The sequence below is a fragment of the Giraffa tippelskirchi genome, chromosome 11 (genome assembly GCF_054371585.1).
Source record: "Giraffa tippelskirchi isolate mGirTip1 chromosome 11, T2T-mGirTip1v1.2.pri, whole genome shotgun sequence".
Taxonomy (NCBI): Eukaryota; Metazoa; Chordata; class Mammalia; order Artiodactyla; family Giraffidae; genus Giraffa; species Giraffa tippelskirchi.
In genome coordinates this window covers 104,712,296-104,724,923 of record NC_137285.1, presented here as the reverse complement: position 1 = coordinate 104,724,923, position 12,628 = coordinate 104,712,296, and positions in this window count along the sequence as shown.

Here is a 12,628-nt window from a genome sequence, read left to right as displayed (position 1 = left end):
GAGAAAGGGTGGGGCAAGAGGCATGACAAGGAGGGAGGGGCGACGAACTCTGGCCAATCGGTGAGACCCCAACCACAGGAAACATCGAGCATTCATTGGTCCGTTTGAACGGCGCCCAAACATATTCCGTGCTTTACAGAGGTGGGGCGGAAACAGATTGAAATCCCCGCCTCCTTGAGGCGGGGATTGGTCAATTGAAGGGCAGAGGCGAATTGCCCCAGCCCCGCCCCCTAAAGGAGAAGGATTTTGTGTGTGTGTTCAGTGGCTCAGTCGTGTCAGACTGCGACTCCATGGACTGTGGTCTGCCAGATTTCTCTGTCCATGGGATTTCCTAAGCAAGAATGCTGGAGTGGGTTGCCATTTCCTACTCCAAGGGATCTTCCTGACCCAGGGATCGAACCCGCGTTTCTTGAGTCTCCTGCATTGGCAGGTGGATTCTAAAGGAACAGGACTTTGGACTGGGCCAGTAGGGGCGCTGTTCTTTCTCTTCACCTCCAGCCTTGATTTTTTTTTTTTTTTTTTTTTTAAGTACGGATTGGTGGTCACTGTTCTGAACCAGGCTTTAGGATTGCACCACCTCCGCAGCCAGACTCAATCCCTTGTCCTCCTCCATTCATCCATTTACTCCGCCGTGTATTGAGCTGCTACACATGGTACTGAGGACGCAAAAAAATGTTTAAGACCTGCCCGCTCACAAGCAGTTTAGGGGGAAACATTGTGACAGGGGATTCCCAAGCTGCTATTTCCAAACTGTTTCCTCAAGCTCTGTCACGTTTTCTCAGCATCCTCAGGAGATTACCTCATTGTCAGTAAGAAAAAGTGGTCACAGGCCGGAAATAGCTCACACTCCTAGCCTAGGCCCTATTCATTTGTTTACTTAAACACTCTAGTTAGATATCTGCCTGGGCAGCCTTAGTAGTGGCCCGCAAAATTTATCCCTTTTTAAAATATTCAAATAATATTCAAAATATCTAAGATCCTATCCCAGATATATTGAGAGCCTGGTGTTCTCTACTTAAGCCAAGGATACTTGGGGGTGAGCCTTCCCCTGGCCTCTGTTTCTTTAATTTCCTGCCTGCATTTGTTCACTGAAAACAATGCACAACAAGAAAGTTGTGAGTTAAGTTTTACTTAGGGTAAAACGAGAACGCTAGGCCAGCAGACATTCTCTCAGATAGTTCTGAGGAACTGCTCAGAAGAGGTAACAGGGGAGGTGAATGCTGCTGCTAAGTCGCTTCAGTCGTGTCTGACTCTGTGCGACCCCATAGACGGCAGCCCACCAGGCTCCACCGTCCCTGGGATTCTCCAGGCAAGAACACTGGAGTGGGGTGCCATTGCCTTCTCTGGGGGAGGTGAATATATATATGTAATTGTGGTAGGTAATCGGGCAGACGTGCAATCTCGCACATGTTTTTACAGAAGGCTGCTGCTGGTCACAGGAAGTTTGCTGCTAGTCGTGAGAAGCAGATGTCTCCGTTAATGATTGTAGTGCTTTTCTAGATATAAGAAGGTGCAAGAATTTGGGTTCATAAAATCTCCTGAAAATAACTATCTGAAGGCCTGTTCTGCCTGTTTTTCCCAGAGCACAGAGTGCCTCATTCCTGCTCTTGGCTCTGAATTCCCTTCAGGGTATGTCAAACTTCAGTGACTGGTGGCTAGTGACAGTTTTTAGTTGGCACATTAAACTCTTCATCTCCATTCTGGCCTGGACTTAGTCTTAAACTGTCTCCATCACCCCACCCTGGACACTGCCTGAATCCTTTCTTTCCCAAAGCACCACTGAGTCAAGGCTGAAATATTCTGCACACCTTTCTGAGATAGGCAGCTCCCAGTACAGGTTAGAACATGGTGCAATTTCTAAACTCCCTTGGTTTTCCTCTAGCTTCTCTCTCACATCTGTCAGGCCCCAACTTCATGTTTTCTCTGAGACATGTTTTCCCTTTGTCTTCCTCTTCCTTTTGAGATTTCCCCTCTTTCTCTAGCCACCAGACTCCAACTCTCCATTGTTATGATTTATTTATACTGCACTGGATCATCGTTTCTACATGCAGGCTTTCTCTAGTTGAGTTGCTCCAGCTCCTCATTGAGATAGCTTCTCTTGTTGCCCAGTATGGGCTCTAGGGCGTGTGGACTTCAGTAGTTGTGGAGCCTGGGCTTAGTAGTTGTAGCTCACGGGGTTAGTTGCCCCTTGTCATGTGGGATCTTCTGGGACCAGGGATCAAACCCATGTCCCCTACATTGGCAGGCGAATTCTTAACCACTGGACCCCCAGGGAAGTCCTGCATTGTTGTTTGATATACAGAATAGTCTGTTTCTACCCTCAATTCCATCTAAACTTTAGCCACAAAATGCTCATTTGTCTACACAAAGGAAAATAATATAAAGATTTGTTTAACCTTCTGCCCATATCACAGTCTGTTGTGGTTATTGTTGCTGGTGGGTTTTGGTTGGTTTTTTTTTGCATTTTCCCCTAATCTGAAATCTTGTCGAAAATGCCAACCTCTTCTTCAAGATACTTGATCCCACCACCCATAACCTGTCCTCTTCAAAAATTGTACTTGTCCAATGAATACTATTGTGTTTTTAATCTATCTTCCTGCAGCACTTGACACCAATGACCACTTCCTCCACCCTTGGCCTCTGGACCTTACCCTCTCCTGTCTTCTTTCTGTGCCCACCACGACCCCCTCTCCACTCTACCGATGATTCCCAAATCTATGTCTTCAGCCTGAATTTGTCTTTCAAAGTTCAGGTTCCAGCTGCTTCCTGGACAGCTGCTGGATATCCTACTGGTGCTTCAAACTCAATGTGTCCAAAATCAAACTCAGCAAATTTGCTATGCTTGCACTGTGTGTAGTTAACCAGCCAGCTTTCTACACCAAGAAAGACCTTGAAGTTGGCAGGATCCTCTAAGACAGTATTTCCATTAGCCTGGGACCAAGGCCTCACCTTTGTGATCTGAGACATACTTGAACAAGACACAACCTTTGACTCTGCTGGCATTCCAGCGGTAGACAGCCAGAGGTTACCTGTGGTCAACATTCTTTGGGTGAATTACTGTGGGTGAATTTCTGCAAAATGTTCTCCATTCCTATGCTAGAAATATAAAGTACCATGTGACCACAGTGCAAATGAAGTGCTGGGATGACACCCCACCCCACCCTCCCACCACTTGGGGAAACCAAGGCACTTCTGGGTTCTGAGAGGTTGTAAACACTCTCTTTGAGGTGATTTTTGTGGTTTGGACTTAAGCAGTATCTCTACTGACTTGATAATATTTCTTTCTCTTCCAGGACTCTGTTTCAGATAACAGCTGGTTCAAACCCACTGTTGCCAAAGCAGGGGTCATCTCCATTTGAAAATATTTTTTAATGTTTATTTTTATTTATTTATTTGGCTGCTGTGGGCCTTAGTAGCATCATGTGGGAACTAGTTCCCTGTCCAGGGATCAAACCCAGGTCCCCTGCATTGGGAGAATGGAGTCCTAGCCACTGGACCACCAGGGAAATCCCCATCTTCTATTTGGAGGCTGGAAGACTGGGGAGCATTGGTCAAACAAGCCAACACCAGGCCTCCCTGATAGTTCAGTGATAATCTGCCTGCCGATACAAGAGACGTGGGTTCAATCCCTGATCCAGGAAGATCCTACATGCCACGGAGCAACTAAGCCCATGTGCCACAACTATTGAGCCTGAGCTCTAGAGTCTGGGAGCTGCAACTACTGAAGCCCATGTGCCCTAGAGCCTGTACTCTGCAACATGAGAAGTCATTGCAATGAGAACGCCATGCACTGCAGCTAGAGAGTAGCTCCCACTCTCCACAACTAGAGAAAAGTCTGCGCAGCAATGAAGACCCAGCCAGAAATACATAAATACATAATTAATTAAATACATAAATATAATTAAATTTAAAAAAGAAAGAACCAACAGCAACTGGCTTTAGGGAGGAAGTTCAAGTTGCTTATGAGTGTGAGTTGCAGTGATTTGAGAAAAAATAAACCAGATCTGGAGAAAACTTAATGCCTGGAGGTGCTATCCTTACAGAATTGTGTCATGGAAGATATAGTGGTATGATCTAAAATGTTCAGGCATCTGCCCAGGGGCCTGCTGGAACAACAGCTGGTTTCTGCTGTTGTGCTAAGTGCAGGGCTTTTGTGTTGCTAGGTGAGAGATTCAAGCTGGGACAACAGAGGGGGTTTTTAGAGGTTGTTCAGGCTTGAGGATTAAGAGATGGGGTGAAACCAGAAAGACTGTCTAATTTAGGAGTTTTGCTTTGTGGCGTTGTGTGTCCTATAACCCTCCCCTTCATCTTTCCATCAAGTGTTCAGTTAAATCCATATCACTGCATGGTCTTAAGAGTTGGATATTTTTTTCCTTTTTTATTTAATTTGGCTTTTTAATTATGCAAATCATTTACCAGATCCCCAAAGTCAAACTATATGAAAAGGTACATTCCTAAAAGATTTGTGTCATGGTCTGTGTGTGGGTTGGAAAAGAGTTTCCAGATATGAGGCAGAATGAGAAGAGACTAAAGTTTATTAGCGTGGGAGACGCAGTTAGAACAGCAAGCTGGCTCAAGAGAAAGCCAACCCCTTTCAAAGGCTAGTAGCCAATTTTTATAGCCTCAAGACCGAGAAAATTCCTACCGAAAGGGTGGCATTAGTGATTGGTTAAGATGCTATGGGCGTTTCCCTGGTGGCTCAGATGGTAAAGAATCTGCCTGCAACTCAGGTGATCCAGGTTGATCCATCCCCTGGAGAAGGGAATGGCTACCCACCCACTCCAGTATTCTTGCCTGGAGAATTCCAGGGACAGAGGAGCCTGAGATCCTGAGTTCATGAGATCACAAAGAGTCAGACCACCACTGAGCAACTAACACTTTCACTTTTGGGGATGCACTGGGTGGGTATTTTACCTATTATGGGGTCAGGGAACTTGCTGGTTCAGATCCCAAGGCTTATGGCAGCAGTAGATATAGGGCTCCATCAGTTCCAGAGATTTCTGTCCTGTGACCTTGGTATAGGGCTCCACACCTCTGAACTGGGTATAGGGCTCCACAGTTTGCTTTCACCCTGACCTTCCACCCTGTTCCCTTCGAGTAACACCCTAAGCCCCACAAATCACAAACACACTGAAAACTGTTTTCCTCTCTCAGTCGGCATCTGAGGCTTGACACTCACTGGTACAGGAGAACCCAAACCCTAAACATCAGCTCTAGTAATAACACTGTTCAGGCCGAGAGAAGCACTTCACATCTCATAACCCATGTCCTGGAAACATGAGGTGACTGTATCCAAATGCCACAAAGTTCTATGGTTTGTGCCAGGGGAGGATTTTAGCCACTGAAGCGCTTAGGGAAGAAAAGAAATACATTAATTAACTAGTCAAATCCTCTTGCTTTTCCTCCTGTTCCAATTTATAGTTCCAGAAGTATTCAGAAATTAATGTGGTATGTGCAATAGTGGCTGAGGAACATTTGTAATATTAATTCATGCTTTTTTAAATTTGTCTATATATGAGTCTAGATGAAACATGCTCGCGATTTAATTGGTTTTAGTCCTGTTCTGATTTACGGGAAGGACTGAAGAAAAGCAACTTACGATTTTAGGCTTTGATTTAAAAGGATGTTGAAGGCAAGTTGATAATGCGATTGACATAGTTAGTAAAAATCAAGATGAACAAGGTCATTTTTTTCACTGAAAATCCAGAAACATTTTTTGTGCCATATGCCATGTATGGCACATAGTTATTTGTTACTATGACCTGACCTCAACTGTGATCATCATGGCTTTCTTTGGAACATTAAAAAGATTATATACAGAATTTTCTGGATCTTTCCAAAGATGAAACATCTTAGGAAAACACATATCACATTTGACTTTACAACATTCTTAGACACATGATGAGAATATTGGCTAAATGCTATTAAAACAAGTAGACTTAATTAACACATGATACTAAAAGAACTAGAAGAGTTAAGCAAAACAACAGAAAACTCTCAAATAAAGAGTTTCCACATGGTCCCAAGTGGAAAATGACATTATTCTTGAACAGGTGCTACCCACAGATATTTGAGAGGGACTGTTTCTTAATATTAATAATATTGACAAAAGTTTAACAAATCTAAACCTAAGTTTGACTGTTTTAGTTTCTTTGTTTTTTCACAATTGATGAGCTAATACTAATACATTATTGTTACTAACTGAAGTCCATAGTTTACATTAGGGTTCACTTTAAATGTGGTACATCCTATGGGGACTTCCCTGGTAGTCCAGTGGCTAAGACTCCAAGCTCCCAGTGCAGGGGGGTGGAGTTTGATACCTGGTCAGGGAACTAGATTCCAAATGCCACAACTAAAGATCCCACATGCCGCAATGAAGACCCAGCACAGCCAAATAAATAAATAAAAATAAATATTAAAAAAACCCCTGAAATCTGCTGTAGATCCTATGGATTTTGACAGATGTATTATACCATGGTCTACCATCACAATATCATGCAAAGTATTTTCCCTGCCCTAAAAATCCCCTGTGCTCCACAGGGATGACCATTTCCTGCCTCCCCTACAGCCCCATTTCGTGGCCATCACCGATCTTTTTGCCATCTTCTTCGTTTTGCCTTTTCCAGAATATCATATCACTGGAATCGTGCAGTATGTAGCCTTTTCAAATTATCTTCTTAGCAATAAACATTCAGCCTTCCTCCATGTCTTTTTGTGACTTGATAGCCCACTTCTTTTTAATCCCTGCATAATATTCCATAGTATGGATGCAGCTATCAGTTTGTTTATCCATTCTCCTATTAAACGACATCAAGATTGCTTCCAAGTTTTGACAATTATGAATAAATCTGCTATAAACATCCATATGGAGGTAGTTGCGTAGAACTAAGTTTTCAATTCATTTGGGTGAATACCAAGGAGCGTGATTAATGGATCTTATAGTAAAGGTATGTTTCACTTTATAATAAACTTCCAAACTGTTTTCCAAAGGGGCTGTGCCATTTTGCATTCCCATCAGAAATGAATGAGAGTTCCTGTTGCTCCACATGCTCTCCAGCACTTGAAGTTGCCTGTGGTTTTGAACTTTAGCTATTCCAATAGGTGTGCATTGCATCTCACTGTTGTTTTAATCTGCAATTCCCCAGGCTTCCCTGGTGGCTCAGACTGTAAAGAATCTGCCTGCAATGCAGGAGACATAAGAGACATGGGTTTGATCCCTGGGTCATGAAAATCCCTTGGAGGAGGGCATGGCAACCCTCTCCAGTATTCTTGCCTGGAAAATCCCCTGGACAGAGGAGCCTGGTGGGCCGCAGTCCATGGGGTCGCAAAGAGTCAGACACCACTGAAGAGACTGAGTGCAGCACAGCACTCGCCACTACCGAACCGTATGCTTAAAAATGGCAAAGGAGTTAAATTTTACAAAATTTTTTTATCACAATTGAAGAAACACAAACAAAAAACCCTACCTATGCATTTACCCTTTGACCCAGAAATCCACCTCTAGGAATGTACCGTTAAGACACTTTCAATAAAATGAAAATTTATTGTCACATTATTTATAATTGCAAAATACTGGAAATTGTTTTTGGCCCCGCCTGTATGGCTTGTGGAATCTTAGTTCTTGGACCACAGCAGTGAGAGCGCCAAGTCCTAACCACTGGACCGCCAGGGAATTCTCTTGTGTAATTTTGACTTTTAGAAGCATGTTAATTTCCTACACACTTAAAATATTAAACTAAATCAAAATATGAGGAAAAAACAAACCAAACTGAATGCAAACAGAAACAAATGAACTCAGCTGAATTTCATATGAGTGATATAACCACACAGCAAGGAGGGAAGTATATCCTGTGTCTCAGATGGTAAAGAATCTGCCTGCAATGCAGGAGACCCGGGTTCCGTCCGTGGGTCAGGAAGATCCTCTGGAGAAGGGAATGGCAAGCCACTCTGGTGTTCTTGCCTGGAGAATCCCATGGACAGAAGAGCCTGGTGGGCTACAGTCCGTGGGGTCACAAAGAGTTGGACATGACTGGACAACTAACACCACACCATACATCCTCAGCCTGGGGGAAGTAAAGATCTCTTGAACTCACTTTACTAGGCTTACTTTTTGTAGTGTACAAAATTTTGAAATATTGTTGGGAGCCAGAGTTCTTCGTTTGGAAGAAGGGAGACATAAATATGGAATGCAGGAAGGCAAGGTAGAGAACTCCATGAAACTGGATCGAAATTGTAAGTTACCCGTATAAACTCATGCTTTCTATAATAATAATATATATATTAGATATATTATATATTAGCTTAGATGTATTATATACATAGTATATGTGATTTTGTGTGTCCACTGGAGAACCAAGAAGCAATAAAACCCTAGTAGCAAGAAGTATACCTAGTACCCAGATGTTGGTTTCTACCATTCCCCACTAAAAGAAACAGGGTTCCTGGGGAAAAGAGTTGATTATAGTGGCTGAGACAGAGGAGGTAGAAGGTTGAAAATTCTGCCAGAAATAAAGTAGTGCCAAAAATTATGGGGCAGGGGCCAGCAGACTGGGCGTGGGGGTGGCTGTGTCAGAGGATACAGAAGCAGATCAAAGGTGGCCACATCTGGGTTGATTTCAGCATCAAAATAAATAAGGGCAGTAATGGCATAAAACCCACTAAATAAAATAGGAATCCATGAGTCCAAATATATTACAAAGAATATAAATAAACAAAAAATTAGAAAGGAGGGCTCTTGTTTACAATGGAACACTGACTGATGCAGAAGGAGGGAGGCTGACAGGAGAAAATTATCATTTCAAACCATCACAGTGACTTCCCTAGCAGTCCAATGGTGAAGACGCTGCACTTCTAATGCAGGGGTGCAGGTTCAATCCCTGGTTGGGGAACTAAGGTCCCACATGCTGTGGGGTGTAGCCAAAAATTTAAAAATAATAATAATAATAAATAAAACCATCATGGTAAAAATTGGTTCAGACCAGAACAATTAAGGGATGCTAACGTATGTATTACTTATACAGTATTTCAGCCCGGGTTGCATAACCCTACTTCATGCACAAGATTACACCAGACAAATCCGGTTGACAAATATGAAGGCAACGTCTGAGGAACCATTGCAGGTTACAGGGAAATAACAAGACCTGAAGACTAAAGAGAGTAGAGAAACCTGGTCTGCATCCTGTTCTAGAGGGAAAAGACCAACACCACAGTGGATGTTTGGGACTCTTGTCAAACCGGAATATGGATTATAGACTAATGTTTTGTATCAATTTAAATCTTCTAAATTGGATAACTGTATTGTGATTATATGGGACAATATCCTTCTCAGGAAATACTGAAGTATAAATGGAACTAGGAGCACACTGTATGCAATCTACTTTCACGATTTAGAAAAATTATACATATGTACACACATCAAATAAAAAATTTTAGTTAAAATTTAATATAAGTTTTAATTTAGAGAGAATCAAAAAGCAAAATCTGGGGAATTCCCTGGTGGTGCAGTGGTTAGGAGTCTGAGTTTTCACTGCTGAGAGTGTGGGTTCAAATCCTTGGTGGAGGCGCTAAGATCCCACAAGCCAGGTAGCGTGGCCAAAAAAGAAAAAAGCAAAATCTGTGGCAAAGCATTAATCATCTTTGATTCTAAGTAAAGAGTATACAGGGAGTCTACACTATCTCTGCAACCTTTCTGAATGTTTGAAATCATTTCAAAATAAAGTTAAATATATAAAAAGAGAAGCTAAAACAAGGAAATAAAAATGTTTGCAAGGGCATAAAGGAAAAGACTCACAGGCAAATAATCTCCAAACTAATTTCTCTTGAGACTAACTTCTGGCCAAGTTCAAACTACAGCTTCAATTGCAGAGAGATTTTAAGAAATGTAACAAAATAGTACTCTTTTGTGTTTTTTTAAAATAAGAGCTCAGCATTGAATAATTTGCAAACAGTAAAATTTAAACACCAAATGGATCTAGATATTGCTTTAAAGGCTGTTGAAAATTATTATGATAAAGACTTACATGATGAAAAAATACTTTCAGGGATAAATATTTATTATCTGTGACTCCTTTATAATGTTTAAATGTGAGGTACAAAATTTATGATTCAATTCTGAATCCAAGTATTGCTTTAAAATTGTTAGTAATAATTTCAGTTTGTAGCAACGTTTCTCTAAATTGAAATTTATTTTTTAAACAGCTAAAAACAATAACCCAAGAAAAGTAAATTAACTTGGCATTCCTAGCAATAGAATATGCATTATGAGATTTTTATTATACAAAGTAATTAGGGATTTTGCCAAAATGAAGACAAGAACATTTTATTTAATGGAATATTATAGCACATGACTTTATTATCCATCCAAACATTGCTGGCCCTTCTTGAGGACACCCAGACATGAGCGATGAAAATTAAGTTAAATTATCTTGAATATTTTGCTGACTTTAAGTCATACAAAAACTGTGGCATTACATATCTTTTAATTTTGTCATTAGAAAGGTTATTTGCCAAGGTAAGAGGGCAGAGCATATTTAAGAGTTAGCTAGCCTTCAAATAATTCAAACAGCTTGACATACAACATGTGAACCTCCTTTTATATCTGACCTTGCCACACAAGTATTGGAGGTTTTGGTCCTTTAATTATTTCTATTTGAAAGTATAAATAGATGTTGATCATATAAAATATTTATCTATTCTTATACAAAAGGTAGCATTCCACATATAGCACTGTATATCAAGCTTTTAAATTTAGAACTATATTCTACATCAACCATACCTCAATAAAAATGTCAATGACTCTCAAGTAAATAAATAAAATTATATTCCAGTGATCATTCTGTATCAATGTATAGGGGTGTCCTTATCCTTTTAACAGCTGCATAGTACTCCACTTAGTGGAGTTAATTCAAGGATTGTTGATAGGGGACTCAAAAGTGTTGTGTCCCATCTCAAGTTGGATGTGGTAAGGAGAGAAGGCTCCCAAGACATAAGGAACATAAGGAACCACATTACTCCCAAGCTTATGTTTTATTCTAGTGTGAAGCTTTTATAATCAGATGGATTGGCATGTTCAAAGTTAAAATAAAGTGATACCCCAGGTACAGCAGGTATACCCCAGGTATAGCAGCAGCCTCTCCAGAAGTGGCTGGATGTTTCCAACCTCAGTCACCCAAGGGAGAGAACAGATCTGGGAGGGGAGACAGGACCTTAGAAAGTGGAACCTTTGTGGGGCTTCCCTGGTGGTCCAATGGCTAAGACTCCATCCACGCTCCCAATGCAGGAGGCCTGGGCTGATCCCTAGTCAGGGAGCTAGATCCCACAAGCTGCAATTTTAAAAAGATCCTGCATACTGCAACTAAAAAAAAAAAAAAGATCTCACATTTGGCAGTGAAGATCTTGCAGGAGGCAACTAAGACCTGGCACAGCCTAATTAATTAGTTAAAAAAAGAAGGAAAATGAGACCTTTGGTTCTGTCCCTCTGTGCCTGAACTCAGATGGAAGCAGAAAGTGGCTTCGTCCCGCACCGTACAGCACAGGGTGGGCTGCCGTCAGCCTCAGCAGGCCCAGGCAGGCCTCGTGAGAATGTAGGACGTAAACGTTTTGGGAGGCTCGGAAAGTGGACTGCAGAGCCCCTGCCTGCAGCTTTGGTTTGCGCCCTGGCTCCGGCCTTACTTGTGTTTCCTCCACAAGAATGGCTTCCCTCAGTCTTTCCTGAAGTTGGTGAGATTTGGACGTATTAGTGGTAGTAGTAGTATTGTCATTTTTCTTATTATTATCATTTTGAGAGTCCACTGCGTGTAAGGATTGGTGGTCCTGCGCAGGGCGCCATGCAGAAAGCCATGATTTAGAAGCTGGAGGAAGGAGGGCTTATAGATGCTTGAGGAACATCCTTAAACCAGCATGAAATGTTGGAGGTTGAGGTGAAAAATACGGCTTTGATATCTTCGTGGAAGACGGTGTTATTTCATCCCTGAATCTGGTTCAGTTCCCTTATTGACTGATTACTGTGTTAAAATGCTTGTTTAGCAGTGATTGTAAAATAAAAGTAATTAACATGTACATGCTCTCTTGGGGCAGACTAAGGGAAAACAGGTGTTCAGCCTGGAAAAATGTTGCTCATTGGATTTCCTATTAAGTCAGTATGTCTTGGGTTTAACTTTGAAACAAATTAAAAAATTTAAATATTTTAAAATCCAAAAAAAAAAAAACACCAAAACTGATTGGCAGGCGTTCCCCGGCTCAGAACCGTTTATACACACCCTCCTGTGCTAAACCATTTATCAGGGTCTACAAATCCTCTGTAATCTGGCCTCATCCCTCACTAAATTCATTCCTCCCTTGCAGCATATGAACCAACCACTAGTCGTCTCCTGCACAGAGGATGCTACCATACCTCATTTACCCAGCTACCTGCCATTATCCCTTAAAATGAAGCTAGGGGTCATCTCTTCCAGGAAGTCTTCCTTGACCTCCTAAGGTTGAGTTAAGTAACTGTTTCATATGCATTTGTGCACCCTAGTACTTGCACATTATATTCTAATTGTTTACTTATCAGTCCCCCTCACTAGGGCTTCCCCGGTGGTTCAGTGTTAACAAATCTGCCTGCAGTGCAAGAGAGGCAGGTTTGATC